We start from the raw sequence: 26,193 nt of genomic DNA, 5'->3' as shown, positions 1-26,193 counted from the left end.
TACTCCACCTACCAAATTCCTGCTCAGCCTCAAGGTAAGGTCTAGATTCCACCAATTTTCTTGAACCTTCCTTGATTACTTTAGAATATGTTCTCTATTAATACATACTGTGTTATTATTTATCCAATAGATTATAAATTTCCTGACTTCAAGTATCATATCCTTTTAATATCTATGTAATTATTACATAAATACTACTACTACTACTACTAAATTGTTATTCTAAGTTGGCAGCAATGAAAAATAAAGTTGCTTCCCTTGGAGAGATGGGAAGATCAAAGTTTAGCAGAAAATATGGACAGAAAAAATAATTAAACAGCAATATAATAAGTACTCTGGCATATGTGATATATACATATGATATTATTTTAGACTATACTCTGAAGTTGTCAAGGAAAGCTTCCTAGTGGAGGTGATACCTAAATTGAATATTAAAACACAATTGGGCATTAATCAGGTGAAGAATGGGCAATAGGGGTAGTCCAGGCAGATGGGACAACATGAAAGCCTTTGAGATACAGACTATCAGAGGCAGATATAGAACTTGAATACACATTTTGAGATTGGAATCAAAAAGTTGAGACTGGAAGAGAAGTCAGAAATTAGACTTTAGAAACATCTTAACCTGGGCAACCATATATTTCAATTTGACTAGGTTTTTGCCTGTGTGTGCTGGCACAGCTAGAAATAGCACTGTCTTTCATTCATATGTGTCCTAATTTGGGCAATAATTGTAAGATCACTGTAATTTAAGACTATTCCTGATGTTTTTGTTTTTTGTTTTTCTGCAATTAGTAAGGAGCCATAGAAAGATGTTAAAGAAGGTTTTGTTAAAATGAGATTAAGAATTTAGAAAGACTAGTCTGCCACCTGGTTGGAAGATGAAGTTCAAAGGAGTTAGGCTAAGGCCAGGAAAACTAGAAAGGAGACCCTACAACAATGCAAATGAGACCTGATAAGAACCTGAATGGTGGCAACAGTAAATAGGGCTGCAGAGAAGTAATACATTCGAGAAGTATTTAGGAAATAAAATAACTATCAATGGGAATGTTAGAAAAAAACAAAGGGGCAACAATTAGACATTAAATGTTATGCAGAAGAATAAATGCAAGTAAATGAAGGCATAGACGTGGAGAAAATGATAGGATGTTTCTCACATGATGAAATAGCATAAAATAGATAAAGCATGAAATGTGTGTGGATGTTATTGTAAGACAACTCCGGTAGAGTTTCTTGGACACAAATACCAGACAACTGTAATGTCAGCACTGTGAAGTGTGGATCTAGAAAGCAGCATAGTATAATCAGGAGCCTGTCTGCACTGGACATGTGTGGGGCTGGGGGCAGGCTGCCAAGTTCTGCAATAATGACCAGGTATGAGGTGCCCAGTGAGTCAGGTGTCAGAGCCAGCTCCTCAGAGCTAGAATCCAGTGAACAATTCATTATTGAGGTTAAGGGGTGAGAACAAGCTATATAAGCTGGGGATACAATAGGTAATCAGACTAAAGTTCAGGTAGGAACAAAATCAAGGACTCCTTGCTGATGCAAGGAGCCATGGCTGGGGAAGTTGAAAAGAAGAGACAATTGTTTGTGGATAGAATTGACAAATATCTGGTTGAAAACCTGCTCTTGCCACAGAAATTGAAAGAGTGACAAGGCAAGAAGCAGGCAGAGGTAAGACAAACTAACTCAGTGTTCTCTCAGTGAGGTTAAATTTTACCTAAAAGGTAAAATGTCAAAGGCTACTACTTAACAAATCAATTTGTGGATCCACAAGCAACTACATCTAAAAGCAGTCTATGGTAGGGCCAAGGGTTTTGCTAGGACCATGGTAATTTAATTTTCTTTACATGCAATGAGAACCACTTGAAAATAAAATAACAACAACAAAAAAATAAGATCTTAAGTGCTTTATGAGATAGACAGAATATCCTAAATCTTGTAATTAGATTTTATTTTATATAGGCATATGTAAAAAGTTAAACAGCTGTACTTATTATCACACATGACTAAATTTTTTTAGTGAAATAAGTTATGTCAGTAAAAACTTCCCTTCTGAAAGAATATCCTCTCTCATGGATATCCCTGTTGATTTTTCCCAACAACTCTTATAGTTTACAAAAAATTAGTATTTTGCTCGTTCTTTAAAAATCCTCTCTTGAAACTGATGTGTTCTACTGAGTCACAGTCATGGTTAATAATCAGCAGGGGGCAAATTGGGTGCTAAAAGTTATTATGACACTGAGGTTTGGGAAATTGCTCAATAGCAGTTTGGAATTTAAAAGAAAAACTACGTTAAAAATGGTAACTGTCGGATTCAAGCTAATGTGTCTAATCTTAAATATTTACTTAAAACTAAGACATTCCATCACTGTGTTTAAATTTATTTATGAACTTTAAAAACTTCTTTGCATATTTTATGTCATACCCAAATGAATGCTGGCAAAACGAAACCTACCCTTTTATTGAACAGACATTACATTAAAACAAACAAAATGCAAATCACCCATTGTACCACATTGGAGTAATCTAGAGATCTTCTATTTCAGAAATGACTGTTTACAGATCCATGGTCAGGGAAGATTACACACAATGAATTAATATATGAAGGAGAAATAAAGACAATAATATGAATATAATCATAATCAACATAATAAGTATTCACAAAATAAATTAATTATTTTAAAATTTGGTTAATAGGATTTAAGCAAATAAAGTTAATATATAATTCTGAGTTTTTATAGGTCACATAATTAAAATGTCATTAAGGCTTATTGTTAGTTTCATTGGGAAATTACCTTTTCATTGCATCTGTCCAGGCTGAATACAATTCATTTTATTGTCTGTTATAACTCAGTTCTTATGGTTTTATGAAAGCGTAAGTAGTGGTTTCACCTTGGCTCTACCCTGTGTAATACTACATCACAAACTCATTTAAATAGTGATATTAATGATTTTAGAAATCACTACAAATGGTTGACAGCATCGTTGTCGTTAATGTCTCAAGGGAGCCATACAAGAGAGTTTTATCAGCTTGAGGCTGAGGTATTTGATGAAGTAATAACAAACTAGCTCTGAATTGTCTTTCATTACCCTTTATCTCTCCTAGAGAGAATATAATCTTATTCAAATTATAATGGCTTTTGTTATCAATGAGTTTTACTATTTATTTACCTGCATCCAGACATGCAAATGCACACACATTCTGCTTTTTCAACCTACCTATAATGAAATTTCTTCACTATCAGAATCATGCACAATCACAAATTACAAACTAGTTACTACTATAATTTGCTTAGCATAATAAAAACAAAAAACCCTACTCATTCTTTTAATGTACTATCTTGATTAAAGGACTAAAATCCAATCATTTGGGTTGAAATACAGTATTTACTAAAAAAACTTTTAAGGCAAGATTACTTTTTCAATTTGGAAGCAGTTTTGCTTTTCTCTTAAGCAAAATTTGAAGTTGAATTGCACTAAGTCCAACTTAGGTTATCAGCACAGAACACTTGATATCTAAGTATTTACTTTTTGCTTTAGCTTAGTTATCTTTATAACAGTATTCTTTATATTTGTATAAGCTAGGTAATTCAAAGAGCTTTCATTCTCTTTATCAATTTTACCCCCTTAACCAATCTGTAAAGTAGGGCAAGTAAGTATGAATATGTACAATTGACAAAGAGGAACTACAATTCAGAGAAGTGTTTTGATGTCCTTTAAGGAGAATTGTAGACAATGATGATATCATGATTGTGAAAGATTTTGTTTACCTTGGTTCCTTTATCAACTCAAATGGAGATTGCAGATAAGAAATCAAGAGAAGGCTGAGACTTGGAAGGGCAAAATGGAAGAATTAGTAAAGATGACTACGAGCAAAGATGTGTCATTAGAGACCAAGGCTAAGATCATGCACACTCTAGTATCCCCAGTTACTATGTATGGATGCAAAAGTTGGACAGTGAAGAAGGCTGATAGGAAAGTAATTAATTAATTTGAAATATGGTATTGGAGGACAGCGTTATGGATACCCTGGACTGCCGAAAAAAAGAAAAGAAAATGTACAAGTGGGACCGAGAGCAAATTAAACCTGAACCATCACTGGAGGCAAAAATGACAAAAACTGAAGCTGTCCTATTTCAGTCACATCATGAAAGGCAGGGTCCTTGGAAAAGAGAATAATGCTGGGGAAAACAGAAGGCATCAAGAAAAGAGGATGACCAAATATGAGATGAATTGACTCCATAAAAGAATCGATAATCGTGAATCTACAGGAGCTGAGCAGGGCTGTTGAATTCAGGACAGTGTGGGCATCACTTATTCATAAGGTCACCAGGAGTCAGAGCCAACTCAATGACATCTAACACACAAAAGAGAATCAAGGCAACAGTGTTCCCTGGGCCAATTCTCTTTTCTATCTGTCTAGTGGGCTTTTGACCTTGAGAATAACTCTGTCTTCCTTGTCTCTTATAATGTATGTTAACTAACAAAGCAAAAAATAATTCTTACAATGAAGTTAATGGTAATCTGTAAACTAAAGCCATTTTTCCATTGATTCATTTATATACTATATATTTATTAACTACTTCCTTTGTGACAGACACTGTTCTAGTTACAAAAGATAAGGCAGTGATTAAATACACAAGAATTTCTACCTTCATTCTATTACAATGGAGGTGATAAGTGTGTAAACACTATGGAAAAAAAAAAAACTACAAAATTATGTAAGGTAGGTGAAAATTGCTTAGGGATTGTTTTTAATTCAAAAAGTGTAATTGGGTAGGCCTTAATGAGATAGTAATAGACTGAGAAGGAGATGAGATAGTAAACCACTTTATAAAAGAAAAGTATTTGTAATAATAACTTCCAATGGTTTATCATTTTCTATTTTGCAACATGTTCTTGATATGTCATTAATTTGATCCTCTCAGTAACCTTATGAAATAGGCAGGACAATTGTGACTACCCCATATTTTAGATGAGAAAACACATTTGAAGAAGTTGAGTGTTATAAACTACACCTGCATTTATTTTTTCTTACCAGGACATATTTTAATATTTTAATATTCTGTAGGCAAATGTACTAGTTTCATTTATTTTTTTTTTCAATTCACTGTGCCTTCCTAAAATTAAAATGTTAATATACTAGTCAATGACATCTACAAAGGTAGGGTTGTGTCTGTTTTACTCACTAATGATTTCATCTCATTAAGCTCATTAGTCCCCACTACACTGTACTTTTTCCTGGCTCTGAAACACACCCTTTAACTCTTTTCCTGACTGGTCGGTAGTTCAATACTTGCTCACCATACTCTGTTTTCCATCTGTCCATTTTGACATCAGTCCTGTCTTTACAGTTGCCATTTTCTTGTATTCTCAGATGGAAGACACCTGTTTATCATCTGAGTCTTAATTCTATTATCACACTCAGATTGTTTATTGTCTACCTATTTCTAACTAGCCTGAGAGCAGAGACACTGGCACCATGACCACAGTGGTGTTTTGAACTCTCAGAACTTGACAAAGCACATTGTAATGACCTCATGTTTGTTGTGCTAATGAATGAATAATAGATATCAAGTCATCTCACAACTCCAAATATGTTCTAAGCATCAGTAACTAGAGAAAGCATTTGGAATTCATAAAACTAATGTTCATTATATCAGGTTCTTTTCTTAGCATTAAATGATTTAAATGCCATTACTATTATCATTTTTCAGACCTGAAAAATGAGACACAGAGAACATTCCTCTAACACTCAATAACTCTTAGCTCCAAGATTTAGGTACATAGTCTTAAACACTTCACTCTACGAAATTCCTCTTGACACTATCCCAAAAGATTATGAACATTTTCTTTGGAACATTATAATTATGATTATTATAACTACAATATTTCTTTTGAAAGAGCATGACTATTTCCAACACGTTGCGTAAGTCTAGGCAGTGCCATTTGCATTATTATTACATGAACATAGAAATAATATGAATAAATTCCCTTGGGTTGAGCAACATGAAGTTCATTGTTTTATTTGGACTACCTTGAACAACTTATATTTTCCTCCTAATTCTACTACCTTCTGCTCTTTCTGCCTGGTAAGTAGTTAAATACTCGTCCACATACTTTATTTGTAATTTGCAATTCACCACTAGAAAAAAAAATGTTAGTAAAGTGCAAATATAGAAAAAAAAATGAGTATCTTAATTCTATAGGTTTATATTTAAGTATGAATTGAAAAGCATGGATTTATACTTGGAGGAAGGAAGAAGTCTCATCAAAATTATTGTACAAACACCAGTGAGAATTGCTAAGAAAACAAGAAAACTTTCTAAGGTATATATCTGCCTATGTTTTAAAATTAATAATTTGAAACTCTTATTTCAGCATAATAAATATTAGTTATCAGAGAAATTGGATTATTGAGTGGGGAGAGAGGAAGACTTATACAAGACTTTTCCACATGCTATAAAAGGTGAACTCTTCTTTGTCTTAAGGCAAGAGGAAAGATGTACGTAGAGAAAGCAAGTCATTAACTTGCAAGCATCATGAGGATATACACAATGCCTTTGAGCTCTGTACCCTGCATCCAGTATGTAGGAAACAGTAGAAGTGTGCAATGATTTTTCAGTGATCTATATTAGAGTCATTCAAAGTGCATTCTGCAGAGCACATTAGTAGGATCTTAAAAAGTGTTATACAAAACAAGATTTCTATGGCAGATACACTTAGAAAATGCTTAAATAAAGTTAAGTATTATTTCTGAAAAACTTTTCAGAACTTTTAGTATACCAATGTGAGTTGTGAGTACTCAAAAGTCAGTTATAGGTTGCAGTGTTCCAAGTTAACTTAAAAATTATGTTTTCATAAAAAAGAATGGCATGCCTTGAAGTTTACTTGGGAGTGCTGATTATTCTGATTAGTAATGATAGGAAAAGCAAATTAGCTTATCTCATTCACCTGTTAATAATATGAGTACTAGGGTGGTTGTGATGGATAGAGGTAATTGGAAAGAACTGACTTGGCAGAATTTTGATGAGAATTTGACAGTTCCTACAGGTAAGATTCTCTATATTCACTACAGGTTATATTAAATTGCAATCATCTTTTTAAAAAATAGGGTAGACTGAAAGGAGGGAGAGATCCAAAACGGTGGAGTAGATAAACACTGTGCCTATGTCTTTCCAAAAACACATTAATATTACAATTAAATTATAGAACAATCAACTTGGAGAACCATCTGAAGTCTAGCTGCACAGCAGTTCTATAACTAAAAACATGAAAAATAAGCCATGTAGAGACTGGTAAGAGGGGTGGAGACGTGAAACAGGCCCCAAACCTCCCTGTGGCGGTTGAGAATCAGGACAGATACCTCAGGCATGGAAATTCTCTCCAGAGGAAAGAGGGAACACAACCCTCCACACCAGACTCCCCAGCCAGAGTTCTGGGGTGGGTAAAAGGAGCCCTCACAAAATTTGACTGTGAAAAACAGTGGGAATTCCAAAATTTCGGGTGGGATAGAAGGCTGTGGAAAACCAAGAATTCCTCTTAAAAGTCCCGAGCACAGACTCACTCACTCGCCGGCACTCACCTTAGGCTCCAGCGGAGTGGTGGTGACTCAGGAGGGACTCAGGGAAATACGGGTGGAGGGGGCAGATTGAGGAGTGTGGCTTCAGGGGGAGGACTGCAGGACAGTGGACATTTTCTCTGTAAGAGGACTCTTCCTATGCAGCCGGCAGGTGGGTGCCATCTTTAATGTGTTGACCCCTCTCCTACAGGCCAAATCTGAATCTGATTGGCCGAGTGAGCTCCACTGTTCTGCCCTGTTGACTCAGCTGGAACCCCACCCCACCCAACTCATGCACCTCCGGAAGCACTTTCTCAACAAGCAGCTAATCCCGCCCACATTGCTCTCTTTCTTGGAAAACTACTGGAGATCACAGGTGGGTGGTGACTGACCATGATATGCTCTGAGACTTTTGCTGAGACACTCCAGGCTCAGCACTGCCTCTAAATGGGAGTCTACAGTAACCTAGTGACCACAGCTCTTTCCAATCTAGTGATTCCCTGAGACGCTGACTCACTTAAATTCAGTTACTGCACAAGGCTTTATCAGTGGCTGAACCTTAACGGACAGTAGGTGGCAGCAGGCTTTGGGGTGTCCTGGCTTTTTGCAGAGCTACCCTAGGCCCGGTACTTGTGGCACATGTCCTTAGTTCACAGTGTGGCTTCTTTCACGTGCCTCCAGGTATAGCACAGGCAGCAAACAACTGCAGACCACTTTGTAGCTCCTAACAGGTAGCCCCAGGCTAGTCATAGGCAGTGGCTGACCTGGGTGGGCACTGCATCCCCTCCCAAGAGGCCCCAGAACCAATATACTTGGAGGTTGGCTTCAGACCATAGCAGAGCACCACCCAATTAGCCCCACAAGTGGCACACACGAAGAGTGGTCTCAAGAGGCACCAGAGCCTGCTGGAGCAAATCCCACTCAGTGGGGTAACTCCTGTACAGCAGCCCATAAGCTGCAGATATGGCCCACTTGCAGCCAGTCAGGCTGAGGGTCAATCCCACCCACTGACATGCCAATAGCAATCAAAGCTCAATTATGAAAGAGGGCACACATAACCCACACAAGGGACACTCTTCGAGTACCCAGAGCAGGCGACCAGGGAGACTGTGCCCCTGGACACCACAGGACACCTACTACATAAGATCATCCAGCGAATACTGGGAGGCATAGAAGCCCTACCTAATAGATAGAAACAAACAGAAAGGAATCCAAAATGAGAAAACAAAGAAATGCATCCCAAATGAAAAAACAAGAGAAAACTCCAGAAAAAATAATTAAATGAAATGGAGGCAAGCAACCTACCAGAGACAGAGTTCAAAACAATGTTCATAAGAATGCTTAAGGAACTTAGTGAGAACTTCAACAAAGAGACAGCAAGCATAAAAGAGGACATAGAAACCATAAAAGAAGACCAGTCAGAGGTGAAGAATACAATAACTGAAATGAAGAATTCTCTAGTAGGAATCACCAGCAAACTAGATGAAGCATTGGGTCAAATAGGACTTTGGAAGACAAGGTAGCATAAAACACCCACTCAGAACAGCAAAGAAAATATCCAAAAAAATGAGGATAGTTCAAGAGACTTCTGGGACAACATCAAGAGTAACAACATTCACCTCATAGGGAGACCAGAAGGAGAAGGGAGAAAGCAAGAGATTGAGAACCTATTTGAAGAAATAATGACTGAAAACTTTCCTAACCTGACAAAGGAAATAAATATACAAGTCCAAGAAGCACAAAGAGTCCTGCACAGGATGAACCCAAACGGACCCACACCAAGACACATCATAATTGAAATGACAAAGATTAAAGACAAAGAATTACAAAAGCAGCAAAAGAAAGGCAACTAGTAACTTATAAGGGAGCTCCCATAAGACTGTCAGCTGATTTCTCAACAGAAACCTTGCAGGCCAGAAGGGATTGGTACAAATATTCAATGTAATGAAAAGCAAGGACCTACAACAAAGATTACCCAGCAAAGCTATCATTTAAAATCGAAGGACAGATAAAGAGCTTCCCAGAGAAGAAAAAGCTTAATGAGTTCATCACCACCAAACCAGTATTACAAGAAATGTTAGAAGGACTTCTTTAAGATGGAAAACAACATCAAAATTTTGAATAATAAAATGGCGGTAGCTACATATCTATCAACAATTACTTTTAATGTACATGGATTAAATGTTGCAATGAAAAGACATCATGGGGGGGCAGTTAGCTCGGTTGGTTAGAGTGTGGTGCTGGTAGCACCAAGGTTGCCAGTTCAATCCCTGCATGGGCCATTGTGAGCTGTGCCCTCCTTAAAAAAAATAAAGAAAGAAAAATAAATAAAGGCATAGTAGGACTGAATGGAAAAGAGAATGAAACCTTTACATATGCTGCCTGAAAGACTCACTTCAGATTGAAAGACACCTACAGACAGAAAGTAAACAAATAGGGAAAGACATTTCATGAAAATGGAAATGAAAAAAACAAAAACAAAAAGCTGGTGTAGCAGTACTTACACTAAACAAAATAGGCTTTAAAACAAAGGCTACAAGAAGAGACAATGAAGGACCCAGTAATCCCACTTCAGAGTTTTTATCCAAAGAAACCCAAGCTACTATGAGAGGACATGTGCATCTGTATGTTCATTGTTTGCACTGGCCAAGATGTGGAGACAGCTAGGGTGTCCATTGATGGATGAATGGATAAAAAGGAGGTGGTACATATATACAATGCAATATTGCTGGGCCATGAAAGGGAATGGGTTCTTGATATCTGTGGCAGCATGGATAGACATGGAGGGTACTGTGCTGAGTGGAGCGTAAGACAGAAAAAGACAGATGAGATGTGATTACATTTATAGGTGGAATCTAAGAACAAAATTAACAAGCAAAACAGAAACAACTCAGAGGTACAGAAAACAATGTGATGGTTGCCAGATGGCAGGGATGTTGGGATGTGGATGAAAGAAGAGAAAGGGATTAAGTACAAATTGGTTGTTACAAAGTATTTATGGTGATGTGGGGTATAGGATAAGGGATATACCTAGTCAGTAATATTGTAATAACTATATATGGTGTCAGATAGGTATTAGATGTGTTGGGGTGATAGATGGGAGGGGCTTGGGGGCAGGGTGAAAAAGGTGAAGGAATTAAAAAGTACAAATTGGTAGTTACAAAATAGTCATTGGGATGTAAAGTAAAGAATAGGGAATACAGTGAATGACAGTGTAATAACTGTGTATAGTGCCAGGTGGTTACTAGACTAGTCAGAGGGCTCACTTCTTAAATTACATAAATGTCTAACCACTATGCTGTACACCTGAAATTAATATAAAATGTTATTGAATGTCAACTGTAATTGATAAATTTATAAAGGGGGAAGAGGGGAAGGGGAATAAGTTTTCCAAATATCTAGGTATAAAATAAATAAGTCATGGGGATATAATTTACAGCATGGAGGATATAGTCAATAATATTGTGATAGCATGATACGGTGTCAGATGGTTGGTGGACTTATCATGGTGATCACTTCTTTAGGTATATAAATGTTGAATAACTATTGTGTACCCCTGAAACTAATATAATATTGTATGTTAGCTGTATTTTTAATAAAAATCTTAAAACAAATTAGAGTAAATTAAGCTATAGTTGAGGATGTTAAGATGGTTTCTAAAACTGTATTTTAAAAGGATCTTTTTACAGCTAGATATATGTGTTTCTTTTAATTCTGTTTTAAATTAATGATTGTTTTGTGTATGATTAGAAAGATTTGTAAAAAAAAATCATTACTGTTTTTGAAAAGTATGTGTATCTTATAAGCTCTATTTTTCACCTAAATGACAAACTTAACTTTAGACCTGAGATCACTCTAAGAATAGGTACCATTTTGTCAAAGAGCAATTTTTCTCAAATGTAGATAATGGTACCTAAGAAGAATGCACATCTGAAATTCTAATTTGTGCACTCAGTCTATAAATTGGTAGGACAGATTAAAATTTTCTAGGTAGGTCTCTTCCTGTCTCTGGGATATATGACAAATAACATACTAAGCAGACAAGTACAAAATCTTATTTTATAGAATTTTTTAAGTCTTTGAAATAAAGAGAATGATACCGAATACATGAAAGATCAAATGACAAATAAATAAAAGATCAAATAAATGAAAGATCAAATGAGAACACTGTTACCTCACACTTCTCATCTCGCCCACAAGCAAGTCCATAGGCTTCCTTAAACTATAATAAAATGAGAAAAACCTAAGAACTTCTGGAGACTTTTACATGTTAGAGTATCATTTAGTGGAAAAGAGAGAGAGAGAGAGAGAGAGAGAGAGAGAGAGAGAGAGAGAGACCCAATATGCTGCATCTGGGGACTAGAGTGAAGCAAAACAAGAGAATAGGAAATAATTTAGATCAATCTGAGACTAGTCAAAGGCAAGATTAATTCAGCTTTGGTGGCCTAATTTTAATTACCCAGAAAATCAAACTCTCTGCCTACTTATGTTTTAAAAGATAGCAAAAGCCTCTATGCTTTCCTTTCTACAAAAGAATGAGAGCATTTTTCTAAGCAGTCTTTGTTTTGTAAAGAAATGTTTATAAAAATATGACTCAAAAGTTAATGTTCTTCAGAGATTTGTGAATTCCCTCAGTGGTCTCTGACACTCTGAAATTAAATGCAAAATGTCATATATGCAAATATGGAAAAATTTTAAGTGACCTTCTGATGTAGTGATCTCCAGATTATCTAAAACTTCTGTGATCCAATAAACAAGAAACAAAAGAAATTCTATAACTATAACTGCTCAATTTCATGCTATACCATACATGAAAATTATTCTTTCTGCATTATAGTTATACTCCTTAAGTGCATGAGAAAATTCCTGTTCGTCTGATCTGGCCATATTCTCTTTATGATGATTAATTTCGCTGCATACTAATGATTTACCCACCCCTTGTTTCTGTTATACTTTAATAAAATACATACTTTAAAAAAAATCATCTTGTTAGGTTGGTGCAAAAAAAATTGCGGTTTTTGCCATTTTTTTAACCTATTAAATGGCAATTACTTTTGCACCAACCTAATATCACTGAATCACGTTGTGAAAACACCAATATCAGTAGTCAGGGTCCAGTTGTAGCTAACAGAAACTGTTCTAGTCTACAGAAAAACTCTTTGGTTAGCTAATATAGAAATTTTATAACATTTCCCTGTCAAATTGACCTTTATCCATTTAAGCCTTGTTAGAAGGTGATAATACTATTTGATATACAACCTCACTTAACATTGTATTCCACCCAGGAAAACTAGGAAAAGATGCCATTTTAGACAGGCCAAAACTATACATGTATAGACATTATTAAAGTGAGGTTACGCAATAACATAGCAAACATAAAAAAGTGGCGGTGTAATGGAAATTAAATGTGTCCAGACCCTCAATTATTAAAACAAATATCTGCATTTCTCAAAATTACTGAAAGGAAGTGTGTCTTCATCTCCCCCCTGTTCCTCTCCACTCTGAATTTCAGTAATTATTCCATATCCAGGAAGATATAAGATACAGTAGAAGATCACTGGTCAGCAGGGCTTACAAATGAGTGGTCCTGATGCCACCTCCAGTGATTTCTAGTGTGCCCATTTCTGCTTGCTCATTTCTGACCTGTCTCACATTGAGAATATTGGTGTGTGTGTGTGTGTGTGTGTGTGTGTGTGTGTGTGGTGTGGAGGAGGGACTGTCGGAAAGCAGTAGGAATAACAAAAACTCTTTTATTCTAGTAATCTCATAATGTTTCTCAAATGCTGCCTACTACTATCAGAAAATAACAGAAAGTCTTATTGAGGAGGAATAATATAAGCCTGGTTTGGAATTTAGGCTCCAGCTCTTTCTAATGCTATCACCTGTGATCAATCACAGCATTTCTCAGTGTCAGAAAGGCTATTTATCCTTTAAATATAGAAACCCTACCTTCAAAACTATTGTAAGAATTAGATAATTGCATATAACGTAGGTAAAAATGCCAAGCCTCAAGGTCCACAGAAAGTAGACTCAATACACGTCAGTTCCCTTCCTTCCTTCTGTAGCTCTCACAAAACTGGATTTGTTCTCCCCCTAGTGGCAGACCTCCCACACTCATTATTTGCATAAATTCTCACATAAAATTCTGTTTTTACTTTCAACAATCTATGCAAAAGGTCAAAAAATAAGACAGTATTATGTCCAAATTAAATACTGTGGAAAACAAACAAAATGAAAACCTTATAGAAATAAAAAGAATACAAAACTAAATTGAATAGCCAGAAAAGAATGTAAAAATGAGAAAATAAACAGCATAATTACAGAGAAGGAAGCACACAGGCTGCTTGCCCAGCCTAGATATAATTTTGGGTTCTGGTTGTCACAATTACAAGTTAAGTAGCATTATGTTGTTCATGCTTAATTTTCTTCTGAGCTGTTTAAAAGGACCAGCTCTCAGTGCGTTTGTTTTGTGTAGACACATCTGTTGACCCTTCCTCCATCTCATAGTTGAACAGCCAAAGTTGGTGATTACAGATTCAATCCTCTGCTTAGAAATAAGACTGCTTTCTAAGAAACATTTGATTCTATATTGCAAAAATCTCTTCTGTAATTTCAAACATTGCAAAGCAAGTTGTTAATGTGGCCAGATTTATTTCTTTTGGTGTACTTTATGGGGTCAGATTTTAAGAGTTAAACACAAAGTGACTTCTTTATTCTTATTATACATAAGCTTAACAGTGTTATCTATTCACTTATGCTTTTTATTTTTATTTTACAAACACATTAAAAACAAGCAAAATTTTAAAAATTTCTAATCGGCACAAATGGATTAAAATTCCCATTTACTTGTGCCTTAAAAGTTGAATTCTATTAAGGAGAATAAATTTTATTTGGATATATTTTTGAGAAGTGGAGACTTCTGTAGCACCTTTCATATCTATATTCAAATATCTCTTAAACACCTAGAAAAATTCATATTGATTAATTGAACTAATGTTTATTAAATAAAGGTTTCTTGAGAAAAACTCCTAGGAGATCATTAATTTTGGAGTTACAGAATTAGCTATTTGGTCATGACTTTATTCCCATTTTCCTCCATTTTAACTTTGGTTATCTTCATTTGTTGTCTTTCACAGATAAGAAACATTCAGTTCAGGGACATCAATAGGTTTTATTCCAAACAAAAAACACAACAGATTTTATCATCACCTACTCTATCAGTTTAATTAGAAATATTGAAATGTGCTATATCCCTGTTAAGTTTAAGACTGTGGAAAATAGCTCGTTTTTCAAGTTCTTCAAATTCCTATACAACCACTTCAAAAAATGAATCATTTTTCACATTTAAATGGGATCAGAGAAGCAAAATTTGGACATTTATATTTTTAAACAAATAATCTTGAGTTTTTTAGTAAGGTCTTGTCACATTTAACATTTGGTTTTAATGCTGCAAATCATAGCACTATATTAGAGGCATAAACCCCATATTTAGCCAACAAAATAGGCCAAGAAGCCCTCAGTATGTTACACTATCAAATGGGCTACAAAATTGCAAGTGGTTAAAACCAAATGGTTTATTTTCATTTTTAAGTAACACTTCAGGGTAGGGGTCTCCTCTGTCGTTCAGGGACCCTGACTAATGCCTTATTTTCATCTTTAATACATGACTTCAAAAGTTCCCTTGGCATCACCATTAAAATCAACCAGAAAAGGGGAGAAAGCATAAACCCCATGAGTGGTACAGCATTTCCACTAGAAAAAATCCAGAACACAGTACCATGGCCACAGCTATCTGTGCATGGGAAACAGAAATATAGGCTAGTTATATTCCCATGAAGAAAATAATATGGTGAACAGTTAACATTCTCTGCCATAACCTGACCTTAGTAATCAAATATCCATTTGTACGTTTTTTCGCATATATGGAACATGCTGACTCTCCTTTTTAAAAACAAAATCTGAAGTCCTATCTAAAATAAGACAAGTTATATCTTCTTCTCCAACATGCAATATTTGGGCCTCCTCTTCTTGGAGAAGTTTGCTTGATTAGACTTGAGTTGGCTCTCTGGTAGAAATTTCCAGAGCTCCCAGCTCCTCTGGTTAATGGGCTCTTTGTTATATTTTACTTCTTAGCCATATCTGAAGAGGGTATTTAGGAGTATGCTTATTTTGTGGTTGCTCAGATTTTGTAACCCAATTCCAAATTACAGAAATTTGGAAGCTCATGTTGATTTTAAGGCTTGAACATTCTAAAGCTGTTTTAGAACACACCAGTGGCTTCCTTAGATTGATTAGTAGTTTTCCCTAATATCAATTATATGTTCAATCTATTTGTGTCCAGTAACTTTCACATGCACAAGTCAGAAAAAAATTCTTCCCAGACAATTTCCAACTCTGCTTGTTTCACTATCTTTTCCATGTCCCTGTCCTTCAAATTAATGGCAACTACTCAGCAAAACTGAGTCATCTACAGAATGGGAGACACAGTATTCTATACATAAATTTATGACTTTTTAAATATATTTCAAAGAGTTCTTCATTGAAGTTTCAATTGTCGCTATAGTTTGAGTTAGTGAAGTTGTTAAATAGGAAAAGTTTGAATTATTTAAATGCTATATGGAACGTACAGTTCAAATAGGTAAAGAATTGTGCATTTACCAGTTTATAGAATAACTATTTTATAGATATTTAGGTATAAGTGCACAAACACAATGATTTTAGAACATTCATTAATATTCTCTCTAATTAAAGTTAAATCTTGCTCACAGGGAATATGTATTTCACCATATGTACTAATGCACACTTATGTGAGGCTAGATCCAGCGTGGAGTAGAGCAGAACATTTCTATTTTAAATATTATGTAATTCTCTGTTACTGTCTTAAATTGGAAAATAAGTAATTTAATAGAATGAGGTCACCAAAGCAACAAGAGTGACCAAGAGCCAGTTGGTAAATAAGGAAAGATTGCCAAATAAAGTCAGAATACGCTTGACAAACTTGACTTTCTATAATAAATGGTAAATTGAATTATTTGAGAGAATCAGAAATACAGTACTTATGAAACAATTATATTCTGACATGAGCACAAAATTAGAGGTTCACTGTCACACACATGTATATAAGCAAAATCATCATATACAAAATTGGCAAAAACAAAACCATATAAAACCTATTTTTATCCCATAGAAATGTTTCCAAAATATTTCCTAACTTCTCACCAAAAAAGTAGTCTTTCTTATAGAGTGTGATAATAAAACTATGTCCGAGGAGAGCAATTCAAATTGAGGGAATGCCATATCCATATTCTGTTCCCTCATAAATGTAGGCATTAAAGTAAAAGGTCAGAGTTAGGAACTATGACTTGAAATCAGGAATTCACTTTTCCATCTTCAAATGCTAGTTAGAAAAATTAACTTCAAATTCGTATTAATTGAAGTCCTGCAATTAATTGTTTTCTAGTGATTGACACTTTCCATATAATTTGTGGAATAATTACATATAATTTGTGGAATACTCATATAAAGATGTTAGTAGCTAGTTAAGACATTCTCTACAATAGTATTTTGAAAACTAGTTTCTGATTTGTTCTATACTAAAGACAGCCTATCAAAATAATTGATAATGAAAGTGTCTCCAAAGTCAAGTCAACACAATGGATCTAAAAAACCTTCCCAAATGCAAATGGCTCAAGTATGACAACATATGACTGTAAATAAAATTATACTATGAAACATGATAGAAGGAGATAGCCAAGAGTGAAATTCCTCTGAAACAGGAAACAAGAGGATTTGGAAATCAGGAAGACTTAAGTTCTAATTGTTGCTTCACTTCTTGCAACCTAATTTAAGTGATTTTTTTTTCTTATAGCAAGAGTACTAACTCAGGGTCTCAGTAGCTAGATCAATAAAATGAGAAACATAATACTAAAATGTGTTTAGTATGTATTATTTAGTGCAGGTGGGATGAATGAATTAGATATGAATATAATCCAGAGACATAGTAGAGTTTAATTTTCATTTAGAGCTTAATTATCATTCACTGCTCTGAGTGTATATGCAAACCTCATGTGTCCCTTTCTAAGACAAATGAGGATAAATTATATCCCTGAGTTTGGATCCCTGGAGATAAATAAGATCTTTGCTTTCTTATGAAGATGTTCTTAGGCAGTAGCAGAAATGCCCAAGGTCAAGTTAATGCTACTGAGTCTATGAATGGCCTCAATGCTTTGTTATAATAACCGAAGGAAGGAAGCAGGGTAGTAGAGTCTACTTTTATCACTAATACATGATTTTGGACCAGTCATTCACTTTTTAAAAAATTTGGTTAAGAAGACACATACCATATGATCTATTTTTATCAAACTGTTAAGTGTACTGTATAGTATTATTAACTATAAGTGCAATGTTGTACAGCAGGTCTCTAGAGCTTTTTCATCTTGGAAAAACCACTCATTTTTATGTTTTTTTCTCCTATGTCTCAGAGGCATATTGGACCTAAAAGAAAGAAGTGATAAAAACATGTTTTGAATGGCGTAACATGCTCTACAACAGTAAAGAATTTTGGTGTTTTGGTCACTGTATTCTTGCTGTCTATTGGTTATCCAGAATCAGTTGTTTAGAGCACATTTTAAAACATTGATAAAAAACTTTCTTTATCATCCTGCAGTAGTATAGCTGTTACAGTGGTGAAACACATAGTTACATTATGTATAGTCAGAGGTAACAGTGTTTTCAGGGAAGCTCCTTAAAATGATAGTTTCACTTTGGATATGTCCATACATGAGGCAGAACGAACCATTCTAGATTCCTTCTTTGCTACTGTTGAGTTACCAGGAAGCATGCAGAATGTTTTTGCTGCTGCTATTGGAATCATCCCATGATGTATGTGTCTTACATGGAGATTAGAAAGCACATAGGAGAAAGTACTCACCACTTGATAAGTGAGGATGACAAGCCTTGGTCATGTAGGTTGCTGTCTCAGCTTGGGAAGAGTAATTCTCCAGGTATTTAGAGGGAAACTGTTTTTTCCTTCTATGCACCAAATATTGTTCTTTCATCCTTTCAAAGGGAAAGAGGAACCTCATACTTATATAGTAATATTAAAGTTACAAGACACTTAGATCAAGTTGAATACTTTTGTAAAACTACTCAGAGAACACAATCATAAAAGAGATGAACAACTAGAGTGGTTGCCACAAAATAAACTATATCAACCAATAATTTAACTCCAGTCTTAAAATAAGAATGGTTTTATTATTAATGTAATAGATATTTCTTTAAGAATTGAGAGCTTAGAATTAAAGAATGGAACAGATGCCCCAGAAGTCATTTAATCTATACATTCAATGAGTTTTAATTAAAATCTTATATACTACTTGTAAAAATGAGTTTTGTGGTGGCTGTTGTGTGTGTTTTCTAGTTTATGGTTTCACACATACACTAGGACCTAACAGTTTCACTAGATCCTTAGAAAAATACCTTGACATAAAGGTCATTAGCTGCACAAGTAGGAAGAAATAAGGAGTTACATAAGCAACTGCATATTCTAGATAAAGAACAGATTGCATGCATGTGTGCAGTTCTCTCATATGGGAATAAGAAACCTTGGCAGTCTTTTAAATTCCTATTGAATAAGGTCATAGTTAGGGCTACACATGGATGTACCTGAGCCTGCAAGAGGGAACCGTGTCACCTGGAGTATAAAAGAGGAAGGATGGATAAAATAGGCACCACAGAACCTGCCACCTCTTGTCAAAAAATTCACTATCAATGGAAGCACATACAACAAATTCTAATATAACATCGACAACTGCTGCTATAGTAGATGAGCTATTTTAGGGCCCATTTCAGCACCAAGTTATATTCAAAAGAGTCACTAATTTGAAGTCTACCAAGCACTGAAAAGCAATTTATATCTTTACTAAAATTTCTCAAATTAATGGCAAAAGACATTATTATCACATAGCACTGAGCCAAATAACCTTAAACCTACTTACCTTTGCAAATCTCCCTGTAGTCTTAAATATTACAGAAGTCTTCCAATACTAATCTTTCTGACTCTATCCAAAACATGTCATTTCTCTTAAAACACTAATTCCAATTTTATATTATCTCCTCTACCTTTTGTGTTATTTTATACCTTGATTTAACCACTTCCTGACTCAGCAACCTCTTTATCCATTATCACAAACAATGGTTTCAGCTAGAAACCTCCTTAGTAAGCAGCATTAAGGGAACAATTTGCTATTTGTCCATGTCGCAATAGTTGTATAAAAGTACCTCGGACTATAGGTACTTTCCTCCCTTCCTTCCTTTCATCCTTTATCCCTCTCTCCCTATTTCCCTCCTTCCCTTTCTTCTTTCTTCTCCCTTCTCTTTTTTTCCCTCTCTCTCAGTCTTTCCTTCTTGCCTCCCCGCCTTGCTTCATTTCTCCTTTTTTTCTTAATTTCTAGAATGTGCATTAATGTCTAACGATGGACATTGTTAGATATCCATTGTTAGATATCCTAGTCATTAAAAGGCACACTTTTTGGAGGAATATAACAACAATGGAATTATATAACATTACATTTAATATTTATTAGATGTTTATCATGTGTCCATAACTTCTTAATATTTTTCTTCACTAACAATTCTGTGGAACTAAGCATAGGCCATTCACATTTTACAGTTGAGAACACTTAGGATAACCAGCCCAAGATCATAAAACTATACAATTAGGGCAGTTTAACTCCAGAGGCTGAGCTTATAACTATGACTTTGTATATTAAATCTATTATTCTTATCATCAGTATAACAATGCATGCACTCCATAAGAAACAAACAATAAACAAAGAAATATAAAATACTGATCTTTATTCCCACCAACCTCCATTTCATTACCACTGATAAATACTATGAGCTTTCATGTGTGTTCTTCAAAAAATTTTTCAGGTGAAAAATATACAGACACACAAAGCACAAACACATAAAGTTTTATGAAAAGTGTGTTAAGTCAAGCTATATCATCTTTTTATACATAGAGGAGCATGCTATGCAGACTTTTATAACTTCTATTTTAAATGCATGTATTTTTAAGATTTCAAAGTCTTAGAGTAGTTTTTAATCTGCTAATGGATATTTACATTCTTTAAACGGTTTGTCTCTTTGTGTTCATTTGCAAACTTATTACAGAATGATTGCTAAAGTTGAATTACTGAATGAAAGAGTATTTGGGTAAATTTACACATACTTTAGTACATTTATTCCCATTTCTCGGCCCTCTGACCAGCACTGTTTTTAAAATTCTTCACATAAAGCACCTACAATTTCTTAAAATGTATCACAAGTCTTTTAAATGTATAGTTGCAAAAGTAAGAAAGTGTCATGTGGGAAATTACCTTCACACAAAGGTAGCCTCCAAGTATGCCAGCAGATAAGCTATCCCAGAAATCAGGGAAAAGAATGACTCACAGAGAAAATGGAATGACTTGAGTCCATTTAAAGTATACAACACAGAGGAAAGTGAAAGAAATGAGTGAGTTAACAGACTTCAGAAAGGATGCAGTTAAATTGAAAGGACACTGCCTGATTCTTGGAGTTTGCAATGTTTCCGTGTCCTCTCTGCTCCATCAGCTTTCCGCACTGATGCTAGGGACACAAGGACAAAACCTGAGGTTTGAGTTTGTTGGACAGAGGACTCCTGGGGCCACGATGGGAGTTATCAAAGGTTGCTGAAGTAAGATTACAAGCATATTGACTGTCTCGTGTATCTTTAGTGTGTCGTGAATATTTAACGCTTTGTGTATATTTAGTGCCTGTGACTATTAGGCAAGTACCTCTGCATTCTTCCATCCCTCTCTATATTCACACATGTATGATCTACTTAATCTTTCTAATATGTCTTACAGGTTACTAACTTACCTGTGCTTAACTCCTGAGTTATCCTTTCTTCCAGAGCAGAATTGAATACTTAAATAACGTCTGAAATCTGAACACTACCAGACAAAGCAATAAAACTGAGATGATTAATATTTAAAAATGAAGAGTAGATCTTGAAACAGAATATATCTTGTAAAGTATCGCCTAAAAACAAAACAAAATAGACATGTCTCTTAAGTTTCAGATTTTCAACATCAGGGACTGAATCATTTCTTCTCCATATCCAGGGTCTTTGTATCTTTTATAACAATGTGATTTCTGTTTACTGAAATAGCTCTTTAAGACATAAAACTTAAAAGAATTCATATTACTTACTGTTACTTGTCCCCTTTTACAACAAGAATACTCCCTTGCATGTTGTGAGTTTTATTTAAATTTTATTTTTTCATCTGTGTGTTCATTTGATATCCAGAGGTGTGTGTATGTGTGTGTGTGTGTCTGTGAGTGTGTGTGTGTGTGTCAAAGAGAATTTGTATGTGTGTAACTTACTTTTTTTAAAAACTCTTCCCAGGAAAATCAGTAAGACTTTGCTTTTTTTTTTCCTCTCCACATTTGACAGATATAAACATGAAGATAAGAATCATGATAAGCTGTTGAATAGTTTATCTGTTTGTAGTTTAGCTTCAAATATATGACTCTAAAATTCAGAATAGATACATCACTTGGTGTAGTTCAGATAATTGATTCATAAGTCAGCTACATCAGGCAGGTTTTGATGGTATCTTTATAAATAGGCCGGAGCTTTCAAATGCCTGATGGTATCTCTTATGCTGACATGAAAGGCATTTAGAGGTTGGAATATGCTACCAGTACAACTTGTCTCCTAGATACAGTTCATGAGGCCTATTAACTTCCTATAGTACAAGTAACAAAATATCACTGACATGTAGTACATTGAATGGTAATACAAGAAATGCTTTTATAATTGTGTTTTAAAGAAGCAGTGTAAGATAATGACTTTTATATTAGACGTTTAGAAATGAAAACACAAGCAATTTTTGATATGTTTAAGAAAAAATAATAATAAAATAAAGGAATTACAAAGTCCGGAGACATATCCACGAGTACGTATCGCTAAAATGGGCTGTCATCCATTTGTGAGTCAGATTGAACCCTACCTTTGCAACATGCATTCACTCAGTCTGTCTTCATAATTCCAGATGTATGTACACACATTTGTTATCCTAAAATACAGTAAAGAACTAGGAGTTTGCAAAGTAAGACATTTATCAAACAATTATTATCACATGTATTAGGTTCTGGACTAGAAGTAATACATTAAAAAATGTATTTGGTAATTCTAACCAGGTCCCCTGTACACTTTATGAGTTTCTTTATGTTTTCTACAACTGCTGTGGGCACACATTCTATACCACATATTATGCCATCATTTCCCCCCTGGGTGCTGTCCTATCCTGACTGCCACGTCAGTTCTCACATAGGAAGAGGACTTTTTCACTAAGTTTGAAATCCTTCTTTCCAGGTATGATCCCCCTACTCCACTCTGTACCACAAAAATATGCACCCAACCCCTATAATTCTCGAAGATATCTATATCCATTAGAAGGAAGTCAAATTATGTCACCCCAAAATATGCCACTTTGGCATGTTGATTATTTTGAATTCAAGGTGCTTAAAAGACAACAAGTAAAGGGACAACCTGACCCTTTTTCATACAAAAAGTTTCTCAGCAAATATTATCTACAAGCTCACAACTGGAAACACACCAGGGAGAAACCCTTTGAGTGTCTGGAATGTGGAAAGTGTCACTTTCACAAGGAGAACCCTTTGGAGCATGAAGCCGGAAACTGGAGGAACCGCTGGGAACAGGTGGTCACATGCTCCCTGTGCCAACAGAGCTTCCGATGGAGGATGGAGCTCCGGGTGCACATGGGGGAGCACATGGGACCCACTTAGGGGAGATGCCCTACAAGTGTTCTTCCTGCTCCCAACAGTCCATGAAGAAGAAGGACTTGCAGAGCTACAGAACCAAGACACAAGGAGCCCCGAGGCCCCATGCGGGTCCCACCTGGACCAAGTGATTCCTGTCCTGAATGAAACTGCAGCTGCGCGAGACTTTCAAGCACCATGGAGAGAAGCTGTCTGTGTGCGAGGACTGCAGACACCAGGTATCGAGCCAAAATTTCCTGAAGATGCACATCATGACCTAGCACAGGAACCGGAGGCCATGTGTGTGAGCTCTGCAGCCCTGCCTTTACCCAGAAGGCCAATCTCAACATACACTTGAGCACGCACACAGGAGAGAAGCCCTTCCAGGACCACCTTTGCGGCAGACAGCAGCACCCAAGTCAGCCTGGACACGCACAGCCACACCCAAACCAGCGAGAGACCCTTCTGCCGTGAGTTCTGTTAGCCGCGCTTCATGGAGCAGGGAAGCCAGCTGAGGCACGTGGCCAGCTGTCACCAGGAGGCCCCTCCCCACTTCTGTCAGATCCGTGGGAAGACAGACCTTCACAGCGATGAAACAGTCACGTGTGCACATCAGTTGCTGCGAGGGGTGAGGAGTTCGAGTGCACGGAGGGCAGCTGCGAGGTCACCCAGCAGGCTCACCTGCGGAGGCATGTGGAGATCTATTACCTGGTGGAGGACGACAACTCCTGGCAGCACAGCCTTTCAACTCTGGTCACTGGGGACCAGAAGATGGTGGTGGTAGTGTCCCAGCTACGTGCCGGGCTGCAGGTGGGCTCGGCCAAGGTCATCGTGATGTCCCTGGCCAGAAACCATGTGTGTAGGAGAGGGTCGAAAGCCTCGGGGCGACATACAACCTTCGCTCATTATGACAGCTGTCGTTCCTGAGGATTGTGACACTTAGCCCCTTCTGTCCACCACAGCCTACTTGCCCCCAGCTTCCAATAAACAACATGACTTTGGACTCTCGGAAAAATAAGATCTTCTCAGGAAATCCACACGCACTGTATTTCCCCGAAAATTAGGCCTAACTGGAAAATAAGACCTAGCGTGATTTTGCAGGATGACATTCTCTTAACATAAGCCCTAATGTGTATTTTGGAGCAAAAATTAATATAAGACCCGGTCTTATTTTCGGGGAAACAGGGTAACTTCATTTAAAATAGCCACCCTTCTCTGGGTGGTGAACACACAATGGGATTTATAGATGATGTAATACAGAATTGTACACCTGAAATCTATGTAATTTTACTAACAATTGTCACCCCAATAAATTTAAAAAATAAATAAATAAATAAAATAAAATAAAATAGCCACCCTTCTTTTTCCCCCTACTCTGGCATGCCCATCCTTCTTGGCTGATTTATTTTTCTCTGTAGTCCTTATTCACTTACGTTCAACATCCTGTACAATTTATGTATCTTGTTTATCATTGTCTCTTCCCACGAAAATAAAAGCTTTATGAAGGTTTGAAGTTTTATATTGGAGTTTTATATGTTTTTGCTTCTCTATTCTCAACACTTAGAAGAAAGCCTAGTCCAGAACAGATTATTGATAAACATTAATTGTTGTATTTGCGTGTTAAAAGAATATGTATTTTATGTTGTAAAAGCAAAGATGAGAATGAAATAAACACACCAAACTAAAAATACTGAATACTCTGGGAGAGATAATTTGAGAATGGTATAAGAGAACTCATCAACATTTTTGTTCTTTGTACTTTTATATTATTTTTAAATATTTTCTACTTATTAATAGCATGTTTTCCTATGATAAAATTATATTAGACTAAACTGTTAAAGAATAATAGCACAGTGCATGCCATATAATATGCATTCAAATATTCAATAAGTATGTTATGGGCTTCAAATATGTGCCAGACACTGTGGTAAGGCCCTGGGGAGCTGGATGAAAAAGAATCACAAGGACGCCACTTTCTTGGAACTTAGAGTAATGTCATATGGGTGTATTCATTGCATAAAGATTGCATGTTTCTTCTATCATTTATAATAATTGCATGTGTCGTGCGGGGCGGCCTGCGGGGTCTCTGCTCCCGCTCCCTATATAAGAACGCAGGATATGGTGAGGCCAAAACGGAACACCCACGGAGCCATAGGTAGGGGAGTCATACCACTATGGTCTCACTGGAGGCTGGGTTCACTGGACATGCGACCTGCTGTCCGTTTTTCTGCCAACCGACCGACGACTCTCCTCCACTCTCCTCGGCTCTCCTCCACAGCCGCAGCAGTTATATCAGTAGCCAATTGGCTAACTGGCCACAGCCGACGGCCAACCAGCCCCAACCGTCAGCCATCCAGTACCCGAGCCAGCACCCTTCCACCTGAGGCCGAGAGCCTGTAAACTACTTTCTGGGGCTCTGTCCCCACAGCATGTTCTTTCTATTGTTCGTAAAGTCACATTTACGTTTATGAAAAAATGGCAAGCTGGTCTCCAGATTGCTTGGAAAGGGAGGTTTCTAGGATGATGGAAATGTTCTATATCATAATTTGACAACAGTTACACAGGTGAATACATTTGTCAAAATTTATTGAACTGTACACTTAAAATATGTGCATTTTATTGTATGTAAATTATCTTAATCAAAAATGCAAAAGTATGTATCGTTTTTACTAAATTATAAATATAACACATACTCTTGTAGAAAATTGGAGAAAGGAAACAATGTTTAAAATCAAAAATTAATAAATGTGATTAATAAGATTTGGGATTTGATTTAGTTTGAAAAATAAAGATCTATGGTATAAGATCTTAATAATAAA

At 36.0% G+C, this 26,193-nt stretch overlaps 1 pseudogene; it reads left to right on the top strand.

The window, feature by feature from the left end:
• Positions 1-4,023: 4,023 nt before the first annotated feature.
• LOC109454241 (uncharacterized) lies at positions 4,024-24,317 on the top strand (annotated as a pseudogene).
• The last annotated feature ends 1,876 nt before the right edge of the window (positions 24,318-26,193 follow it).

Source organism: Rhinolophus sinicus, linkage group LG02, assembly GCF_036562045.2.
Source record: "Rhinolophus sinicus isolate RSC01 linkage group LG02, ASM3656204v1, whole genome shotgun sequence".
Lineage (NCBI taxonomy): Eukaryota > Metazoa > Chordata > Mammalia > Chiroptera > Rhinolophidae > Rhinolophus > Rhinolophus sinicus.
Note: the sequence above shows the minus strand (reverse complement) of the source record. Positions and strands in the feature narration are given on the sequence as shown.